The sequence below is a fragment of the Balaenoptera physalus genome (assembly GCF_965194825.1).
Source record: "Balaenoptera physalus genome assembly, chromosome: 1".
Classification (NCBI taxonomy): Eukaryota; Metazoa; Chordata; class Mammalia; order Artiodactyla; family Balaenopteridae; genus Balaenoptera; species Balaenoptera physalus.
In genome coordinates, this window is record NC_138882.1 from 88,889,354 (window position 1) to 88,912,491 (window position 23,138).

At 41.6% G+C, this 23,138-nt stretch overlaps 1 long non-coding RNA gene across 2 annotated transcripts; it reads right to left on the reverse strand.

The window, feature by feature from the left end:
- Window positions 1-518: 518 nt before the first annotated feature.
- On the reverse strand, window positions 519-10,002 carry LOC309660110. 2 transcript variants are annotated; one of them, XR_014263139.1, is made up of 3 exons: window positions 4,340-10,002; window positions 3,983-4,141; window positions 519-1,652 (listed from the first exon to the last, which is right to left on the reverse strand). It is a non-coding gene; the product is annotated as an uncharacterized lncRNA (long non-coding RNA). The 2 variants fall into 2 exon arrangements; XR_014263140.1 differs by having other exon boundaries at window positions 519-4,141.
- Window positions 10,003-23,138: the final 13,136 nt, after the last annotated feature.

Below are 23,138 nucleotides of genomic sequence, written 5' to 3' on the forward strand. Positions count from 1 at the left end.
CTGGGAAATTTTCTTCTAGCTTAGCAATATTGACACAGATCTACCACAATCTACGTCTTGTGGACTTGGCATCCATATATATATGGATATCTGTATCTATATATCTTTTCCTTCCTTTCCTTCTCCTTTCGAAACCATTCTTTACTTTTAAACAAAGACAGTAACAGAATCATGCTTACCTCAAACAGTGAAAACATGCCAACCTTTCCACAAAAGAGGATAAAGTTTACTTGTCTTTCAATGGTTTTCATTCTTCTAGCTGAGACATTCATTTTACCTTAGATATCCTGTAACTTAAATACTGAGATTAAAAGTTAACTCCTAGCAACACATTTTATGTTAGCTGGTAGTGGGATGAAAGAGGAAAAGAAAACTATTAGTTGGTACATAGAAAACTATTAGTATTATAATAAGGAAGAAATATTCATAACTGTTACAGACCTCATTTCTGCAACTGTCACTGGTATCTATAACTATCTTCTTCGCTACTATCAACAAATAAAATTCAGCCAGATAAATTTCAAGATCTAATTGGCTTTATTCAACGATTTAGGGACTGCTGTCATATCAGGGGCTGAGTTGTTCTCTGCTGTTGACTGTTTGGGCACCACTAGTGATTGTAGCTAGATTAGCCATGATGAGTGGAACCCATGTTGCTGAACCATACATAATCTGCAACCCTGCTTTAAAGTATGCTAAATCCAACATCTGAGACATCTTCTTGGAGTTGGTTTCTTTTAACTGCTTTGTTTTCCTTTTTAAAAATAGGTATTGAATGGGTCACATTTTTCTGTTTCTTTGCATGTTTAGTATTTTTTATTGTTTACTGGACACTTTGAATGATGCAATGTAGAGACTCTGGATTCTGATATCTTTCTCCAAAGAGTATCAACTTTTGTTCTACTTAAGCACTTTGATTACTGGCCAGTGACCTTGAACTTGTGTAGGACTGGATTAATGGTTTGTTTCTCAGTAGATCTGAGGAAAGTCCAAGGTGTTTCCCAAAGCCCTCTTTGGTGTGACTCAACGTCCAAACCCTGCTAATCTTGTCAGGTCTTTGTTTTATCCTTTTTTAGGGAGGATCCAGAGTAGGCCTCACACTAGGTTGTGGTGTTTACTCCTTAAGCAGCCTTTCTGGGGTATCAACTGGATGCTCAGGGTGGTAAAGAGTCGTTAACAAAGCCTGAATTCCAATGTTGCCAGCAGAGACTTCTAAGATCTCTGTTCTGTTTTCCATCCTGTAGCATCTGTTGTCCGGTAAGCCTTGGTAGTAGCTCTCCACACATGAGCAGCCCAGCACTCAGCAAATGACTGTCAGGAGACCCAGTATGGATTTCTGAAAACTAGCCTGTAAACTGTCTTCTCCTTTCTGGTTCTCTGCAGATTCCAGTTGCTTCAGCTGTCCTCTGATATCTACCTTAGCTCCGTGTGAACACCATGCTCTGCTGCGATTCCAGCTTGCTATACCACCATCAGGTCATTTCCGCAGCCCTCTCTTAGGCAATCACAGTCTTGCACTGCCTCTGTCCAGTGTCTATAACAGGTGCTTCACATATTTTGTCTATTTTCATGGTTGTTTACAGCAAGAAGACTAAACTGGTGGCATTACTATACTATAGCTGTAGGTGGAAGTCCTGGATTCTTTTCAGTGCCTTTAAAATTAAGGTTTAATCACACTCATTACTGATGTCTAAATAATTTGAACACTGTTTTCCACATTTAAAAATGACCTGGTCCAAGGATTTTGTTTTTACTTTATTAACAAGTACAACTAAACCAATCTAGGCTTGCTGGATTCACTTTCAGCATGGTGACCCCACAGCACCACAAGGACATCTGGGCTGAGGATCCTGTTCTTTGGCTATATTCCAATGCTTTGACTATATGCCACTCCAAAGTATGCCAATTTGGCATAAGAAGTATTTTGAGCTAAAGGCATTTAGAAAACAGCAAGTACAATCATTCTGGTCACCAGAGACAGGAAGTCAAGGCCGAGAGAAATCCACACAAACAGACTTTGTTAAAATAACTCGTATCTTCCTTTAGTCTTCCTATGTGTTTTACTTTTCCATAATCACCTCTCTTTGTTCAACCTAGTATATAAATACTTAGGCCTAGCCACTTCTTTGGGTTTTCATTTTCCTATTGGAGCTCCCATGCACATGTGAAAATCTGGATGTTTTCCTCCTCTTAATCTGTCTTATGCCAATCTAATTCTCAGGCCCAGCTGGAGACCCTAAGAGGGTTGAGGTGAAGTTTGCCTCCTCTACAGACTCTTCTAGGACCACAAAAGAAAGGATTAGTAAAAGACTATCTGTAAGGGGCCAGAACTGGTCCTGGTAGAGGGGACTTGGTGTAGGCTTGGTAGACCTAATAGGAAATGCTAGAATTCCCAGAATCAGATGGGTGGAAGGGTGAGAGGCTACCTTAAAGGACAATGGCTGCCTGGGGAAGCCCAGAGAGACCAGCTGTCATATAACTGGGGACCAGTGAATAAATTTCTCCTTTGAATCCATCTCTTTCCTCCCCTTTCTTCTTCCTCCTCCCAGTTCTGCCGTTCTTCCCTTTGAGTCTTCCTTCCCATTTCTACCCTGCCTGTGTTTAGGCTGCACCCGGGGCCTGGGTCTTCGTCCCACCAATGTCTCTCTCCATGTGTTTGGGTTTTTAATCTTTCTTCTACCAAGAACTCCTTTGGTGATCTGCTGAAACCTGCGCACCCTTCTCAGAATAATGAATTTTTTTATTAAAAAAATATATTTATGGGGGGCTTCCCTGGTGGCGCAGTGGTTAAGAATCCGCCTGCCAATGGAGAGGACACGGGTTCAAGCCCTGGTCCAGGAAGATCCCACATGATGCCGAGCAACTAAGCCTGTGCACCACAACTACTGAGCCTGCGCTTTAGAGCCCGTGAGCCACAACTACTGAAGTCCGTGCTCCACAACAAGAGAAGACACCACATTGAAAAGCCCATGCACTGCAAAGAGTAGCCCCTGCTCACCGCAACTAGAGAAAGCCCGCCAGCAGCAACAAAGACCCAATGCAGCCAAAAATAAATAAATAAAATAAATAAATTTAAAATATATATATATATATATATATATATTTATGGAACATCTCCTATTTATATCCACTATTCTAGGCCCTGGGGTGAGAATAATGAATTTTAATACGTTGAATCAAATACAATTTTCTTTGTGAGGCTTCCCCAGTCTGATAGAATGAGCAGGAAGGCTGAGCTTACACAATCAACCTCCCATGCCTCGACCCAAGATGACCCTAGAGTTGAGGTGGTGAAAAATAAGAGATCTTGGGTTCCACCGGTCTCAGAGGAATTAAAACTACTGGACATCATTATTCTATACTAACCAAACTGAGACAAAGTAGTGGTTCCTGGGACAGAGTTCCAAGGAGAAGGACCACGCGCCCTCTCGTGGCCACTGCGGGGAGCAGTACAGCCCTGCAACTGCGGATACTAATCCAAAGAAAACCAGATAAAACGCACTGGAAGCTGGGCTGTGCTCAAGACTTTGAAATTAGAAGTCGTGCACGCTACAAACTGAGCTAGCAGGAAGACGAAAAGCCGTGAGCTTCTCTTCTCCCTACCAGCTTGGTATCAGTTGCCCAAATGGAAAATGTCTGCGCCAAGACTGAAGGCAACCACGGCGAGTTGCTGATGAGGAAATAGGTTTGTAGAGAGTTTAATGGATTTCCTCCGGCCCAGGGCTCATTGGGAGTAAGTCACGGACCAGGCCTACGATCGTCCTACTTCCGACTTCAAGGAGGAAGCGGGGTAGTGGGTAGAAACTGCTGCGCAGAGGTGGGGTCGGGTTGAGGGAGCGACTCCGCCCTCCTCTGGGGCTTTTGCAACGGCCTCTCCCTGTGCTCATTTCCGCCCAGATGGAACCCCAGACTTCAATGGAAAGGACGTCCAGGATAAAAGGGTCTTTTCCAATTCATCCCAAGAGGTCCCACCGAGGCTTACCGGATCCACCTCCTTAGTCCTGTTACTGGAATTTTCTAACTTTCCACGACAATCGTGCATGCTTTTCTCCAAGGTCTTCAGTCACAAGGGAGAATTCAGGCAGCGCCAAGTGCACTTTCGGTGCTTCAGCCCCACGCATCCTCCACCTCTTCTGTGGGGCTGTTGGGGAAATAAGAAATCGAGACTCAAAGGAGCACGCATGTTGACCAATTGAGTATTAGCTAAGTTTATTATTGAGGAAAAAAAAAAAAAAACTCAGAGTGCATGCTTGCAGGTAGCCCGCACATGACTACAAAGCTATTGTGGACTTCCAGCTCTATTTATGTGGGATTAAAGCTACAGTTGTTATCATCCTACCTTTAGTAAACAGTCAGCATTACTCAATCTGATCCAGGAATGAGATTAGGCTTACTCAGACGTTCTGTTCTTCAGAATTTTTATCAGTATCTCTCTACGGTTGCTTCTGACAGTGCATCTACCTGACAGTACAAGTGGTTGGATAACATTCTTCAGCATTCCTCCGCAAGGCACAGGACGCAGGGGAAGGGGGAGAGGAGGTGCGCAGCCGACTCCCAGCCTCGGAGGGCTGGGGCGGAGTCGGAGTCCTGTCTCACCCTCCAGCGGTGAGCAGGGGATTGTGCGCCCCCTACCGCGCGGGGCCGGGGGCGCCTCGCCACCTGCTCCGAGGTCTGGACTCCGGTGACATCTCACGACGTTGCGGTCTTTAACCGAGCATTGCAAAGAGGAACCTCAGTCATTCCGATTCAAGAGCATCCAACAGTACACAATCATGGTCAGCGCGGTGGCCGACAAAGAGGAGGCGGGGGAGGGTAATCAAAGTTATTTAACGAAAATAGGCATTTTCCGTTTTCTTTTCGCCTTTTTCTTCAGTGGCCAGAGCACTAGCTCGCTCTGTTCCCGTCCCTCACTGGGCTGCCTCCATTCCCACTCGCTTTCTTCTCCTCTTCTTCAGCTTTCCCTATTCAACCCTTCAGGACGGACGACCCCAGACCGAGGCTGAGTCGCAGTTCAGGGTGGGGAACTCAGCTCGGTCCCGGGGCGCACGTGTCTAAAGTCAAGACTTTTGCTTTGTTCTCAGTCAGCTCCGGGAATAAAAGCGCCTCCGGCTTTGAGAAACCTTTCCAGCCTTCCGTTTCCGGAGTTACTCGTAGGCCTAAAAGCTTAAAGCACACACTGGAATTCTTGGTTGCCTAGGACCCTGCGGCAGAATGCATCCTTCACCGGGCATTTATTGAGTGCCTACTAGGTGCGAGGCCCTGCCCTGGAGGGCGGGCTGCATCGCGAGCAGTTCTGAGGTCTTGCCGGTCGGAGTCCACATCCAGAGAGAGGCGCAGAACGTGGGCAGCGCAGTGGGGGCACAGCTGGTTCGTGTCCTTCGCACGCGCGCCCACAGGGTCAAGTGGGGACTCACGGCGAGCGAAGCTAAGAATAGTAACGTGGACTTCAGCCCGAGAGGCTGCGGTCGTCACCTGGAGCCGGGCGGCTGTTGAGGCGGGGAGCAGGTGGGAAGGCCACAGATCTGGCGTTCGGCAGTCAGAGTCCCCTAGCTGAGTCCCAAACGTTCTATCGATGTCCAAACGTGCCCGATGACACCAACTCTTGGCTTCAGTGTCTCCCGCGCGCACCCTCGGCTTCCGGAATATGAGAATCTAAGGATGTCCCCAGCCAGAGGTTGAAAAGCAATTTCTTGAATCAGGAAACGAGTTATGATGAGTGCGCTCTCACGTCTCTGTGGCGCAATCGGTTAGCGCGTTCGGCTGTTAACCGAAAGGTTGGTGGTTCAAACCCACCCAGGGACGTTATCTTTTGCTTCATCTAAGTCCTTGCTAGCTACTTGCAACTTTAGGTTATCTGTTCGCCACCTCTCACAGTTCTGGAGGCTGTAAAGTCCAAGATCAAAGTGCTGAAAGATTCAGTTCTTGTTGAGGGCCTCCTCCCCAGCTTGCAGAAGACCTCCTTGTCACTGTATCCTCACATGGCAGAGAAAGGAAACTCTGGTGTCTCTTCTGTTTTTATAAGTACTAATCCCAGCATGGGGGCTTCATCTTCATGAACTCATTTAAACCTAATTACCTCCCAAAGGCTCCACCTCCTAATACCATTACATTGGGGAGTTAGGGCTTCAACATAGGAATTTGGGAGGGACAACAGCATTCAGTGTGGAATAGGTGGTAACACAGAGAGACATTCCTCAAGTGTCTAAAATGCCTTTATGGTGACCAGATTGCACAGACTTAACAGTCACATGAAGGTGGGAGAGAACTTGTCCAGCAGTTCTTTTCTTCCTGGAGGCACTGTGTGTGTGTGTGTGTGTGTGTGTGTGTGTGTGTGTGTGTGTGAATAGAAAAATCAAGGGATTATAGAAAGGTACATACATTGAGAAAATTCTCACCTCCACTACTCAAGTTCCCAGTTCCCAAAGGCCAAACAATACCAACCTGCTGGTTTTTTAATAAACAATTTTATTTTTAATAAAATAAAACAATTTTATTTTCAATAAAGTCAACAGGCATGACTTTATTATTTTTATAACAAAGTAGTCACCTACTTTATAAGTATATATTAAAAACCTCAGACAAACCAAGCTGTAACTCAGACTTGACTATAGGATGCTGAAGCCACAAGGCAGGCCATAAACCACACTCACGGCCTTTCCTCTGGGAGCTTGGGCAAGTAACAGACTCTGTGAACTTCTTAAAGCATCATGATCCAGAGGTTCCGAAGGATTTTCTTTTGCTTCTTTCTTCCCTTGTCTGCTTGTCTGATCTGAGCTAGAAATTCACAGACATTAATCCAACAAACAAAAACAAAAAGAAAAAAACTAAAACCCCTGCATTTTGAAATTTCAGTCACATTACCAGCATTTTTGCGGAAAAGAGACTCTAGCTATGGTATGAAAAAACATATACCAGTTATAGAACTTTGCTTTAATGAAGTTGGAAAGCTCTGACAAGAAAATAAGTTTCTGACAAACAATGATTGGAAGAAAATTTAACCTAGGGTTTATAGTGATCAGAGGGAAAAAAGATGGAACCAAATACATACATACATATCTCCAGTCCAGATATCATACAGGTCTAAAGACAACAAACAGATGTCAAATAAATGAAAGAATTCAGGAAATACAAAACCTTTTTTAAAAAACCTATTTGACACTAAAATGCACCTAATGAGATGCTTTCACAATAAAAATCTCAGGTATAGAACTATGCAACACAAAGCATGAACCCTAATGGAAACTATGCACTTTAGTTAATAATAATGAATCAATATTGGTTCATCAATTGTAACAAACGTACCACACCAATGCAAGACGTTAATAACAGGGGAAGCAGTGTGGGTGGAGGAGAGGGAGTATATGGGATTTTTTTTTTTTTTAATCTCAAGAATGAAAATTTCTGGGTATTCTGCATTTGTCCCTCCAGATACATTCTCATCATTTTCCACCCTATTATATGCCCCAGAAAGTTAATCTTTTTGAACTGTGCAAAAGGGCTTCTCTGCCCACTGGCTTCTTGCTGGCTACAGCCAATGGGATTCACTGACTGGGAATGGAAGTGTAGGAGGAATATGAGGTCAGGGTAATTATTTCCTGCAGGTTGGCAGTGGTTGTGTTCTCCGCCACCCCCCAAGACCAGAGTTATTGTTTAGTGGCACTCTACTACAGTTACAGCCTTACCTACAACTATCACTTTCCCAGGTTCCAGGAGCACCTCTCTCCCCTTGCCCAATCAGGCCTAGTAATTGCTCTCCACTGTTGCTAGGCCTGGGATGTCACACCATCTGTTTAGTGGCTACATCCCCCTCTTAGAGCCCAGGGTTCCTGAGTTGGGAGGTCCCAGGAAACCCTCTCAATCCTCAGCAGGTCTGGGTTTCAGAGAGCCTCGGGGAATGTGCCACAAAGTTATCTGGGAGCTCACTGCATCTCTGTTCAGCTCATAAGCAGAGGAATAATTACACCTTTCTTCCTTCAAAAAATACCCCTAATAAAATTTTTAGTCTTGTAAGGAAAATCCTTTCTAAGCATGACAAAACTCAAAATCCCTAAGGAAAAAGATTAATACATTTGGCTACATAAAAAGTTTAAGAATTTGTTTAGCAAAAAATCAATCAATCAATCAATCAAGCACTCAACATCTGGCAAAGCCAAGGCCTGAGTGATTCAGCTTGTAAAGCTATAACAAGTCACTTTTAGATTCAGAAGGTTTATTACTTACATAGACAGCAAAAGGAAGAGTAGTTGAAGGTATAGACTTCCTGGGCCCTCATCCCACACATCCAAAGGGATGACACTGAAACAAAAGGGGTCAGGGACTACAATGCAAGTTGTGGGATACCTGTTATTGAGGAGCCAATTCTAGAATGCAGCTAAGTAGTTTTACAGTCTGCAGCTGTCCCCAGGGAAGGGATGAGGAGGTGAGCAGAATGCCTCATATGTGATTAGAACCCGAAGGGCAATGAGAAACTGTCCCAGGGTAGACAGGGAGGGGAATGGAAGCTGTCTCCTGGCACTCTTCACAAGCCTCCCATCCTCTCTTGCTTTGGGACAATCACAAGGTGCTCTGCCTTGTGGTAAGATTCAGAATAGTTTCAGTTCAAGCCTTGGCCGGTGTGGCCTGTGCAAATACATACAAGGTCACCTGGGTGCCACAGCTGAGCCATTCCCCTACAAAATTCAAAAGACAACAAATTGGTAAAATACTTGAAAAACTACAACATAGAAAAAGCTTTTTTATTTAGTATTTATTTTTATCAAGCTTATATATGCACATAGTTTAGAGAGTCAAACTCATAAACTCGGTAATGAAAACCAACAGGCCCCTGAAACTCTCCCCCATTTCCTACTCCCTAGAAGTAACTTCTTTAAATTCTTTTAATCAGTGATTTGTTATTCACCTCTGTCTCTGTAAACAAATATTGTTAATTCTTGATTTTCTAGCTTTAGGCACTTTATCTCTCTTTTACATACTCCCCCTACACTTACCACGTCACACACACACACACACACACACATACACATACATTTCCCACTCTCCATCTTCCCAATTGTGATGGCTAATTTTATGTGTGAACCTGGCTAGGCCATGGTACCCAGATATTTGGTCAAACATCAGTCTAGATGTTTCTGGGAAGGTATTTTTTAGATGAGATTAACATTTAAATCAGTAGACTCCAAGTAAAGCAGATTACCCTCCATAATGTGAGTGGGCCTCATCCAATCCATTGAAGGCCTTAAGAGAAAAAGACTGAGGTCCCCAGAGGAAGGGGGAGTTCTGCCTCCAGACTCCGCTTTCAGATTAGAGTTATAAAATCCGTTCTTCCCTGGCTATCCAACCTGTTGGCCTACCCTGAAGATTTTAGATTTACCAGCCTCCACAATAACATGAGTCCATTCCTTAAACTAAATCTCTATATACATACGTGTGTATCTTCTATTGGTTCTGTTCTTCTGGGGAACCCTAATACATCAATATACTTATATCTTAATTTTGATGAGATCAATGATTATTATTTTTAATATATAAACTATTAACAGAGAAGCCATATAATTTAATGTGATCACTTTTTGAATATAATCTTCCCTTGGCAGTAACAATTATGTTACTTTTCCATTTGCTTAGTTTTCCATGTATTTATTACTGAATTATAACCAATTTCTGTAAATCTCCCCTCAAGAGCTTCCTCATCCTTTTTTTTACAGCTAGCTGAACTATATTTCATTGTATGGTTGTACTGTCATTTATTTAGTCACCCCCAAAACTGATGGACATTTAGAGAGTTTACAATCTTTTGCTTAATAAAAAGTGCTCCGTGAATAACTTTGCATACACTTAATTTCACATAAGTATAGGAATATTGTAGGATAAACTTCTAAATGTGGATTGCTGAAGTTAAAAAAAAGTTTAAATTTTTGATAGATATTGTTCAAAACACCCTGTAGAACTTAAACCAATTTACCCTCTCTTTAACAATATTTATTAACTCTCCAACATATTTTTTTTAAACACTATTTTATTTATTTTATTTATTTATGGCTGTGTTGGGTCTTCGTTTCTGTGCGAGGGCTTTCTCTAGTTGTGGCAAGTGGGGGCCACTCTTCATCGCGGTGCGCGGGGCCTCTCATTATCGCGGCCTCTCTTGTTGCGGAGCACAGGCTCCAGACGCGCAGGCTCAGTAATTGTGGCTCACGGGCCTAGTTGCTCCGCGGCATGTGGGATCTTCCCAGACCAGGGTTCGAACCCGTGTCCCCTGCATTGGCAGGCAGATTCTCAACCACTGCGCCACCAGGGAAGCCCTCCAACATATTAAACTTAAAAAAATTTACCATATTATAGTTGAAAATATTATCTCAACTTAGTTTTAAATTGCACTACTTTCATTAATAGCAATGTTGAATGTTAAGTATCTTTTCATATGGGTAACAGCCTTTTATATTTTCTTTTCTTTATATGTTTGCTACTTTTTATGGGTTATTGGTTTACTTCTTATTGGCTAATAGTTCTGTAAATATTAGGGAAATTAGCCTTTTGTACATGATGTATGTTCGAAGAATGTAGATGTCTAGCATGGTATGGTAAATTTGGTGCCTCCACAGGAAGGGAAGAGAACCAGAAGAGAAGTTTGTCATACTCACAGGTCCCAGAGGGGGTCACTGCGGGCATGCGCAGGGCCACACATGAGTCCAACTGGCAGTGTGTTCAGTTGAACAGATGGGGAGCAGTGAGAGCCAGGACCTGTGGGCCAAAGCCTTCACTGGGGTCCTGTGTGGGGTCTAAGGAAAGCAAACCAAGTTGGGGAAAGAGAGGAAGGAAAGAGGAGGAGGAAGCGGAAGTGGGGGGGAGAGGGGCAGGGGTCGGGGAGAAGAGGATGGAGGAGGGGAAAGTTAGAGTCTAGGGGTTGGGTTGCTTATCAGGGGGTTTCAGCTATTTTTGAGTGTGCATTCACAATTAGGGCTGTGAGAAGGATGTTGATACACCAAAGCGTTAACTCAAAATGGATGATTTTTAACACAATCTGAGTTGCAAATACTTCCCCAAATTGTCATTTGTCTTTGGACTTTGCTTATGCAGATTCCATTTGGTTTATATAATAAAACTCATCAATATTTTCTCTCAGGACTTCTGAGTTTGTGTCATAGTTAGAACAGGCTTTTCCACACACACCCCCCCCGCCAAGATAATAAAATAATTGTTTCATGTTTCTACAAGAACTTTTATGTTCCTTTTCATTATTATTTAAATCTTTGATCAATTTGGAATTTACCCTTATGTAAAGGGTATGATATTCATTGACCATTATTTTTTTCCCAGACAGCTCCCTAGTTATTAAAACATTGTTCATTAGAATTATTGATTTGAGTCCCTCTTTCTAATGTATTACATTTCTTTATGTATTTTGGTCCATTTCTGGACTCTGTGCTGTCCCACTGATTGTTGTTTACCCATACACGATATTTTACTGCTTTAATCATTATAATTTATGTCATTTTAATATTTCATAGGGTTAATCCTTCCTTATTGTTCTTTTAAAAAAAGAATTTCCTGAGTATTACTGCTTATTTTTCCATTTAAACTTTAGAATTATATTGTCCAGTTTGAATAAAAAAGAAAAATATTTTTGATATTTTAATGAAAACTATGTTAAATTCTTTGACATGTATACAGTGATGTGTATAAAATTGACGACTGATTTTTTAAAAAAACTATGTTAAATTCAGATACCAAGTTAAAGAGAGGTGTTATCTTTATGACGTTGAGTTTCCTACCCAAGAACATGGTACATCTTAGTTGACAGGAAAGGAAGTTGCCCTAATGCAGTGGTTCCTGAACTTGAGCATTTATCCACATCACCTGCAGAGCTTAAGTCTCAGATTGTTGGGTCCACCTCCAGAGTTTCTGAATCTGTAGGTCTGAGGTAGGGCTTGAGAATTTGCGTTTCTCAAATGTTTCCAGGTGATGCTGGTGATGTTTGTCCCGGCACAACACCTTGAGGATAATCGGCTAGTGTCTTGATGATTTTGGAGATGGTTGGCGCGATATATAAAGGAGACTAAAGCACATTTACAAACTTAAAAAAAAAAAAAAAGTAGGACTGGTAAATGATCCTTAGGGAGATGTGGGAAAGACCTGTATGAGGACTTAAAAGCGAGTGTCCGCGTTGTGGTTGAGAAGCCTGATGACTGGGGACAAACTCGGCTTCCACTCACTTTGAAAACCCACTTTACTCACACCACTCATCCCAACACTGAATGAGAGATTTAGCAGGAGCAAATATCAGGCAAACAACTTCAGGCCTTCGGGGTAGAACAAAGTTCTCCGGTCGATCAATAGCTAACTCGAAACGCTTGGGCGCAGTACTCCAGAGAGTCCGCCTACATCCATCTGATGAGACTGCGCTGCAATCTCTCCACTTGCCAGCTCCGGGCCGTCGTCCTTGCTCCTCCCTCCTTTTCCTATCGTACTTCCCCCTTTCTTTGCTCTTCCGCGTCCCTCTTCCTCAGCTCCTTTTCCAGCGCCCTCTCCTCTTTTTCGTTTCGAGATCTTCCTAAACTAGTTGTATTTTACAGCCCTTTGAGGCTGATGAACGCTTCAAAACCTAAAAAGCAAAGGCACGCTCCTTAGCACCTAATGGAGAACATTTTAACTACTTAAGAAGGCCCTTCAACACCTCATCCAAAATTTCCCACTGACGAGAAGAGAACGAAAGTGGTTCCGTTTGGTCATGTCCTAAGATGTCTTCTCAGTGGAGCAGAGTCGAGGCAGCACGAAGGGGGAGCCCCGCGGGTCCCGGACTCGGCCCTCGGAGGAGCCTGGGTTCGGGCAGCTGTGGATCTGTGACCCCCGGTCTCAACCTGAGATGCTGGGATCGGTAGCCCGGATTCCTCTTCTGTGCTAAATTTGGGGCGAGTAGAGGCGATTTCTGGAACAATTTACCGAAGTTTAAAACAACAGTGACCATAATGGCTATTTAGAAGCTGCTGGTTCAGTTGGTAGCTAACAAGAGAAGATTCAATAAAACAGAGGTAGGCGAGGAAAAAGAATGCCGCCCAACGTGGGGCTCGAACCCACGACCCTGAGATTAAGAGTCTCATGCTCTACCGACTGAGCTAGCCGGGCGCTGCTTCGCAAAGCTTCTTACAGAAATATAATTTCTTTCGAGGGACAGCTTGCACGGTCAAAGATACACACAGCTTAGTTTGAAAGAGTTCTCGGGCTCTAGGATTTAAAACGCAGTAGTAGCTTCTTGTCACCGAGAAACTCCAGGCTCCGAGAGTGATGGGACTGCACGGGGCTAGACGGGCTTGCAGAGGACGCGGGAATCACGAGTCCTGAAACCTCGACGTTTCTTCAAATTCCTTTAGACAGGTTTTGAGAACTTTTGGACAGCAAATTCTTTTGGAGAACCCGGTTTCTGGGACCCGGAATCCAGAAGAGGAGGCGAAAAAGCGCGAGGGAATAGGGATGAGAGGCTCAAACTGCCGCGAGAAGTAGGAGGGGCGCGGGGACTTGTGCTCCCGGGACCTTGGTGCTGCAGCCTCGTTCTTCCTTCTTCTCGGTCCGAAACCCTTTCCCCCGCTAAACCGTGACCACCAGGGGATGGGGTGGGGGTGAGGCTGAAGGACGCGTCAGTCGGAATTTAGGTCCAATTGACTATTCATTTGGGGCACGATTTTGTTTTTAAATACTAAAATTTTGTGGGACCTGAAGGTCCCACTGAGATTTAAAGTCGGATGGGATTTAGAGCCTCAGGCGTGGGCGCTCGCGGGAGATTTCACTTCACTCTCCAAAACGTTCATTTCTCCAACCTCTGGAAGAGGCGCTGAGTTCCGGAGTCACCAGCGAAGGGCTCTCTCCTCTGCTCAGGTGAAGGTAGGCCTTGCTTGCTGCTCCGAGGCGCTCCACACCGCCCTGAAGCGGCTCTGCCAGGGCTGGTTAGATTCGCTTAGGTGGGCGAGCCGCGGAGTGAGCTGAGTGGAGACAGTTATTTATCTAATTCGTAGACGGCACTTCTGCCATGCAGCCTTGAGCAAAGGCGGATTACAAGCTTTTTTTAACCCTTAAAAGGTTCCAAAAGGGAAGGCCACCAAGGTGAATTACGAAGATATGCCGTGGCTCGGATTCGAACCGAGGTTGCTGCGGCCACAACGCAGAGTACTAACCACTATACGATCACGGCGCGCCACTTTCGAGGTAGCGCCTTGGGGCTGGATTTAATGTCTTTTGAAACAGGATTGTCTAAGTGGTGCTGCAGCTTTCTTTGCTCAGTTCGCGTGATTCGCCTAGGTTAAAATCCCAAACGTTTCCAACCACAACCTCGAAGCCCTGACACCCGAATCTGGGTCTCAGAATCCCGCCATGCCCGCGCCATCATCACCCCCTCCGCTGGACGGCGGCGCGCCCAGTCCTGACGAGGTCTGAGAGCGTCGCCTGCAGCTCGGGGAGGGCGTCCCCAGTCGCCCTCCTCAAGCCATTTCTCTCTTTCCCCTCCAAATAATCAAGCCGCCCCCCCAGGCAACCCGAGGATTTTCCTATTTACATCTCCACCTTGTACCCTGGAGTTGAGGTTTCTGTCGCCCGAATGTTGGAACCGGCAGAGAAGCGAAGCTGGTGAGCTGCTAAATGGCGTGAGGTTCCCCTTTATTATTTTTCTTGCTTCCCTCACTGCTCCTTGGCGCTCTCTCTCAGGAACTTCGGAGTCTTGGGCTGACTTCCTTATTCTGACTCTTTAGTAAATCTAAGTCGCCTCCGAGTATTCAGAAAAACATATCCGATCAGCCTCCATTTCTGACATTCCCTAAAGACCCCCAAAAGGAGAATTACCGTAAACTGGTGCGAAGCAAGAGGCCAAACGCAGCAGATGGGCTTGCCTTGGTAGCTGCAAAAAGTCTGGAGGTTCGCTCACGGTAGAGTCTCCCAGAAGGCTCAGAGTTTGAGGACGGACGTCCGGGTGGTCAAAGACTCTTATTCTTTCTCCCCCTATTTGCTCTACTCGAGGTTCCAGAGAAAAGGAGAAACCGCTAGTGCGTTGGCCGGGAATCGAACCCGGGTCAACTGCTTGGAAGGCAGCTATGCTCACCACTATACCACCAACGCCCACGAAAACCTGTTTCGGTTTGTATCCTTATGAATAACTCGTCATGGTTTGCTCTGACCAATGTCTTTCATATTTAGGGATTCGTGTTAACAGAAATATTCAACACAAAGCCAAAGGACGAAGAGGAAAAGAAGATCTCTAGGATTTTTTTTTTCTAGGATTTTACCTATGACTATATTGATAATTCTGTGGTCGTTTTTTTAGTCGTTTCAGAGGTTTAGGGAAGGAAAATCAATTCTAGTTTATTGTCTTTTGAAGGGAGCCTCTGAAATCAAGCGGACGAGTTAAGGCCTTAATGCGAGTGTTATCTCTGTACACATATCGTTACGCATTTGAGAGTACTTCCTCAGCACAAATGCATAAAGGTAAAGTTGCCATTGAAAAGATACCCACATTTTAAAGCTTTGAATACATATTGCCAAATTGCTGTGTGGAGCGATATCACCAATTTTCACTTTTCAATGAGTATTACCAAATTACCTCAGGCAACTAGATAACATCATTCTTTTTATCTTTACGAAAGTGCAACATAAAAATTTGGAGTCTCATTTTAACTTGCATTTATTGTATTACTATTGAGGTTGATCATTTTTCATAAACTTACTAATTATTTGTATTAGTTTTGAGACTTACTAAATCATACGCTTCGTCGATTTTTGCTCTTGGGTATTTATATTATATGTATATAACATATTAGTTTGGCATCTGTCTTTTAATTTTATTTATAGGATTTTCAGATGGGCAGTTTTCTGTTTTTATGTAGTCTAACTTATCAGTTTTATCCTTTATGATTTCTGTGTTTGCTTTTACCGTGAAAAAGTCTTCTCCAGCCCAATAAGATAATTATCCACCCATTTTTTTTATTGTTTCAATTCTTACATTTAATTATTTAACCCATCTAATATATGATATGAGGTGGTAATTCCACTTCTATGAATTTATCCTAAAGCAATACCTAAGGATATACAAAGATGTATTCACACAGATGTTCATCAAAGTGTTATTTGTAAAACCAAAATTTTCGGGGGAAAAAACCTAAAAGTCCAGAAATACGATTGATTAAATCCATTTTGATGAAAACCCACTTTTTTTTTTTTTTTTATTGTACATTGCTGGTGGGAGTATAAATTGGCAGGACCTCTACGGAGGGCATATGGCACTACCCATCCACAAATGCACATGTCTTTTGAACCAGCATTTTAATTCTTGGACATTTATTCTACATAAGTACAAAATAACATATGTAGAATATTATTTTTATGGCCGCAAAGGATTAGAATAACCTAAGTGTCATCAATAGGAAGCTGGTTTGATTAATTATGGAATATCAATACAATGGAATACTATGTGTCATAGAAAAGAATGAGGAAGCTCTTCATTTGTAATCTGCAACTATTTCTAAAATACATTAAGTGAAAAAGGCAAAGTGCAGAAAAGTGTGTATAGATTGCTATCATTTGTGCAAGGGAGGGGAACGTACTTAAATATATACGTATGTATGCATGTACTTGTATTTACAAACTATTTATATTTTATATTTACAACATACTTATATTACAATATAATTACGAAACTTACTACTGGCTGCCTTATTAAAAGAAAACTAGACGGCAGTGGTGAAAAGTAGGTTTATCAGTTATGCCTTTTTGGATATTTGAATCCTAAACCATGTAAATATATTACCTTTACAAAAATTAAATAATTAAATTGAAAGAAAATATCATGTTGCTGAAGTGTATTTATTTCTACTGGAAAGTGTTAGAAATATATTAACTTTAAAAATAGCTGGTAAAGACGTAAAATAGATAGCTAGTGGGAAGCAGACTCATAACACAGGGAGATCAGCTCGGTGCTTTGTGACCGCCTAGAGGGGTGGGATAGGGAGGGTGGGAGGGAGGGAGACGCAAGAGGGAAGAGATACGGGGACATATGTATATGTATAACTGATTCACTTTGTTATAAAGCAGAAACTAACACACCATTGTAAGGTAATTATACTCTAATAAAGATGTTAAAAAAAAAAACCTGGTAATTAAATAGTATGTACAGCATTATTCCATTTTCTGTTTCAAAAACTGGATAATAGCTACCGGTGGTTGGTAGAATGGTAAGCGATTTTTTTCTTTATGTTTTCCTGCATTTCCTGTATTTCAGCTAAGGTCACCCATGTGGCAACTGAGTAGAAGAAACAAAATTAATCATTAAAAGTGTTCTATAGGAACTGTCATTAAAAATATTATATTTTGTAGGAAGAAAAAAAACATTAACTTCTTCCCTGACCGGGAATCGAACCCGGGCCGCGGCGGTGAGAGCGCCGAATCCTAACCACTAGACCACCAGGGAAGTTGGTAAAAACTTGCGACAGAGAATATATGAGGCTAATTCAACGTGTGTCTCCACCCTTTTTGTGACGCATATTGTTTCAACCACCTAGATTTTGAGATTCTTGACTACTGGGCCTTCCCCACGTCGAAACTACCTTTCCCTCGTATTTCTTTTTCGGAGTAGAAAACCCTTGCAAGAACTCCTCTGCATGGCTCCCAGAGCTGAGGGAGGATCGTGTACACACGATCGCAGTTCCCACGACCAGAGACAAATGTCTGGAGAAAAGATAGAAGGACAAATAGGAAACTCTCAGCTTCCTGTAGCTGCAGTGATTTCCTGAATTGGGATCAGCAGAAAAATAAAGGTCTCCAACTGGGCTTTGCCAAATTAACTAGGAACCTTTCCTTAAGGAATATAAAGGTTGTCGTGTAAGTAACTCTAGGAGATCCTGGTCCTATAGCAGCTTTTTTTTTTTTTTTTTTTTTTTTTTCCATCTCGTGTGAATTTAGGCCAAACTGTTGGCCAAAACGAATATTACAGACAAATGAAAGTGACTCAGCCTACGGGTGCTTGGTGGTCGGCAGGATCTGAGCATGACGCGCTGGTGGGAGACTAAGAGAAAGAGTTTTGGGGCTTCAAAATTTTCAAATATGAAGAAGGAAGAGAGGGAGTGAGGAGAAAGAAAAGAAAACTGGGGTGCATACCTAGACTAAAGGAACCTTGAAAGCCATACCCATCAATGTCTGCAAATTAGCTTTATATAAGACAGAAAAGAAAGCAAATATGGCAAAATGTTAACAATGAATCTAGGTGAAGGGTAATTGAATGTTCAATATTTTATTCTTTTAACTTCTCTGTAGGTTTGGAATTTTTCAAAATAAAAATTTGAGAAAACCAAAACTGAAACAAACCATCAAAAGTCTCCCCTCAGACCTTTTTTGGTCAGATGACTGCAGTGTGATTAATTCTCTGCACATGAGTTCAAATATAAATTTTAAAAAGCCACCCCCATGCACTAACATCAGAAAACACCTTTGATAATAAGTGAAAAAGAGAATTAAAAAATTGATTCATATATGTGTACATATCAGCAGGGCCTGATAGAAAGAATGAGTGATAGGATATGTGGTGTTTCTGGGGTTTTTGTTGCTTTGTTTTGCTTTCAAAGTATCAATGTTAAAATGTTGTTTAAAGGAAGTATTAATCCTCCAGTCATCCAATCTCCACCTTCCTAGGGAGAAGAGTAACTAAATGCTAGACATTTATTTTCACAAAACCCAAGTAATCCTGGTGTCATATGTCACCAAGGAGCCTAACAAAGCCCACTTCCTTTTACTCCAGCTCTATTCCCACTGGGCAGCTACCTGTACTCAAAGGCTGATAAAGAGTATCTAACCCTCAGAACAAAATCTTGGGATTGTATCCGGGGTGGGTACAAGGTAATAGATTTTATTTCCCTATGTCACAAAAGAAATCAGCCTTCTTATGTTTTGGTGAACAGTCCATTTTCATCAGCTATTCTGCCACCTGCCGGTAATTTTCGGTAACATGAGAAACTAGGAAGTATCAATAGTATTAGCTCCTGGAGCTAGCCATGTTTCTCAGCATCAAAGCACCAGGAGAAATCTCATCATTCAGAACAGGATTAAGCCTCCTCCTCTTCCTAGCACCACACACCTAAGGATGGATGAGGGGGGAGTGCAATTCATTTACTTCATTCCATGTTCTATTTTCTTTTTTCCTTTTTGCAAACGTTTACAGATTATGTGCCAGACTAGGTATTGAAGATACAAAAATATACTTAAAAAACTCCCAGTCTAGAGGAAAACCAAATAAATAACTGAATAAAAGAGAAAGGATTGGAGAAGATTGAGTAGATGTACTTTTCCTATTCTGCCTGCTAATACAACTAAAAACCCTGGACATTGCTTATAGAACAAACATAAGAGACTCTGAAAGATGGAGAGAAAGAGGTAGACCAGCTAAGGGCCTCAGAACCCAAGGAACCACACAGTGGTGATTTCCCTGGGTTTTCTTTTTGCCTCATATATCCCAGACTTGGTGCCGAAGAAGCCAGCAACCTGGAAATGCCAATGGATGCAGCCAAATAAAACCAAACAAAACCTAAACAGCAATAACAACAACAAAACCTGCTCTCTCTAGCCAAAGGACCAGGGAAGAAGTGGCCTAGCAAAATAGAAAACTTTTAGATAATAACTGCTCTACTCCAGCCAAATGCCACAGAAAGAATTGTGGCTCACCTCTACCCACACCTAGTAAAGTCTAGGTATACGGGGTACCTAGACTTCCTCTCAGCAGGCCAGTAAAGAAGTGTTCCTCCTCTTCACTGCTGGATTGCTGTCAGAGGAAACATGGTAGAGAATCGTACTTTCACCAACACCTGGTGATAACAAGTTTACTCCTATTCCCCAGTATCAGTGGAGGCCATATGGGGAGCTGGAACTCCTACCCCTGCCCATCAGTAATGAGGAGCCCCTCTCCTCAGGTGTTAATGGAGACTAAGTGGGGAACCTGGATTCCTACACCTACCTGGCTGTAACAAGGTACCTTACCCCCGCTTCCTCTACCTGATTAGTATCAGAAGAAGCCAACTGAACCAGAAGGTTTAAATATAATCCAGAATCCCAAATGTCCAGGCTTTAATAAAAAAGCACTCATCATATCAAGAATGAGAAAGATCTTGAACTGAATGAAAACAGACAATACCTAGATGATCGAGGTGGTAGAATTATCTGACAAAGATTTTAAAACAGTCATCATAAAAATGTTTCAACAAGCAACTCTGAAGATACTTGAAACAAATGAAAAAATAGAAAGTCCCAGCAAAGAAAAGTTTCAGCAAAGAAATAGAAGAACTGAATGGAAATTTTATAACTAAAAAATACAATAACAACAAAAACCTTCAATGGATGGGCTCAACAGCAGAGTGGAGGGGACAAAGGAAAGAATCAGTGACTTGAAAGATAAAACAATGGAAATTACTCAATCTGAACAACAGAGAAAATAGAATGAAAAAAAAGAGCAGAGTCACAGGGACTTGTGGGATTATAACAAAAGATCTAACATTTGTGTCATCAGATTCCCAGAAGGAGAAGAGAAAAAGAACAGGACTGAAAAACATACTAAAAGAAATAATGAGTAAAACTCCCCAAATTTAGCAGATGATAAACCTACAGATTCTGAAGAAGCTGAACAAACCCCAAAGAAGATAAACCTAAACAAATTCATGCCAAGACACATCATAGTCAAATTGCAGAAAACTAAAAACAAAGAAAAAAATCTTGAAATCCGTGAAAAATGACACCTTACATACCATGGATAAACAATTTGAATGACAGCAGATTTCTCATCAGAGATCATGGAGGCCAGAGAAGTGGCACAAATTTTTTCAAGCACTGAAAGAAGACTGTCAACCCAGATTCCTATATCCAGCAAAAATATCCTTTAAGAACGAAGGGGCTACCACTCAACAACAAAAAAGGCAAACACCTCAATTAAAAAGTGAGCAAGCGATTTGAATAGAATTTCTCCAAAGAAGATATCTAAATGGTCAGCAAGCACATGGAAAGATGCTCAATGCCGTTAGTCATTAGGGAAATACGAATCAATACCACAATAAGATACCATTTCACACTTTCCAGAATGGCTATAATTTTTAAAAATGGAAAATAACAACTGTTGGTGAGGATGAGGTGAAATTGAAACCCTAATACACTGGTGGCAGGAATGTAAAATGTTGCAGCTGCTGTGGAACACAGTTTGGAGGCTCCTCAATATGTTAAACATAGAATACAGCCCAGTAATTTCACTCTGGGTAGATCCCAAAGAACTAAAAGCAGGTACTCATACAAATACTTGTACATGCATACTCATAGCAGCATGATATTCATAATAGCCCAAAGTTAGAAACAACCCAAATGTCCATGGATGAATGAATAGATAAACAAACTGTGGTATATACATACAATGGCATATTATTTGGACATAAGAAAGAAGTACTGACATGCTACAAGTTGGATGAACCTTGAAAACATTATGTTAAATGAAATAAGCCAGACACAAAAGGTCACATATCATATGATTCTGTTTATATGAAATGTACAGAATGGCCAATCCATAGAGACAGAAAGCAGATCAGTCATTGCCAGAGGTTAGGGAGTGACTTCACAGTGGGAACAGGGCTTCCTTCTGGGGTGATGAAAACATTCCGGAACTAGATAGTGGTGATGGTTGCACAACATTTCGAAGGTACTAAATGCCACTGAATTGTACACTTTAAAATGATTAAAATTGTGAACTTTATGTTTTATGTATTTTACCACAATTTAAAACTTAGTAAAGGGGAAATCCTAGCAAGATTTTTTTGTAGATATAGACAAAATTATTCTAAAACTTGTATGGAAAGGCAAAGGAACTAGAACAGCTAAAACACGTTTTGAAAAAGAATTAAGTGGGAGTAATCAGCTTATCCATTTTCAAGATTTATTAAAAGCCTACAATAGTAAAGATGGTATGGTATTGGCAGAAAAAGAAATATACAGATCAATGAAACAGAACAGAGAACCCAGCAGTTGACCCATACAGGTATGCCAACTCATGTTTTTTTTTACAAAGGTGAAAAAGCAATTCTGTGGAAAAAAAATAGCTTTTACAATATATATTGCTAAAGAAATTGGACATTCATAGGCAAACAAATAAACAAAAAGCAAACAAATAAACAAAACCCTCAACCTAAGTCTCATACCTTATACAAAAACTAACTCCAAAGTGGATCAAGAGCTTAAATGTGAAGTATAAAACACTTAGAAAAAACATAGGAGAAACTCTTCATGGTCTAAGGCTAGACAAAGTTTTGACACCAAAAGCAATCCGTAAAAGGAAAAATCAATAAAGTAGACTTGATCAAAATTAAATGTTTGCTCTGCAAAAGACCCTATTATGAGAATGAAAAGACAAGCTGCTAGCTGGGAGAAAATATGTGTAAACCACAACCCAACAAAGGACTACTGTCTAGAATATATAAGAACTCTCTAACTCAACAGTATAAAAAACAGTCCAGTGAGGAAATGGTCAAAAGTCAAGAAGGAACATTTCCCCAAGAGGATATACAGACAGCAATAAGCACATGAAAAGATGTTCAGCATCATTAGCCATTGGAGAAATACAAATTAAAACCACAATTAGCTATCACTACATACCTATCAGAATGGCTAAAATTAAAAATAATGACAACCTCAAAAGCTGGTAAGAATAATGCAGGGAAACTGGATCACTCATACATTGCTTGTGGGAATGTAGAATGGTACAAGCACTCTGGAAAAGTTTATTTTTTAAAAAAACAGTTTATTAAAACAAAACCCTAAATATGCAATTTTCATATGAACCAGAATTTGTACTCCTGGGCATTTATCCCAGAGAAATAAAAACTAATGTGCATAAAAAAACCTATGCACAAACCAGTGTAAAGCAATTATACTCCAATAAAGATGTTTAAAAAAAAAAAAAACCTACGCACAAATGTTTATAGCAAATTTATTAATGAAAGCCAAAAACTGGAAACAGGCAGGTGTCCTTCACCAGGTGAATGGTTAAAGAAACTGTGGTACATCTATAGCATGGAATACTACTCAGCAATAAAAAGGAACAAACTATTGATATGCACACAACTTGGATGAATCTCCAGAGAATTATGCTG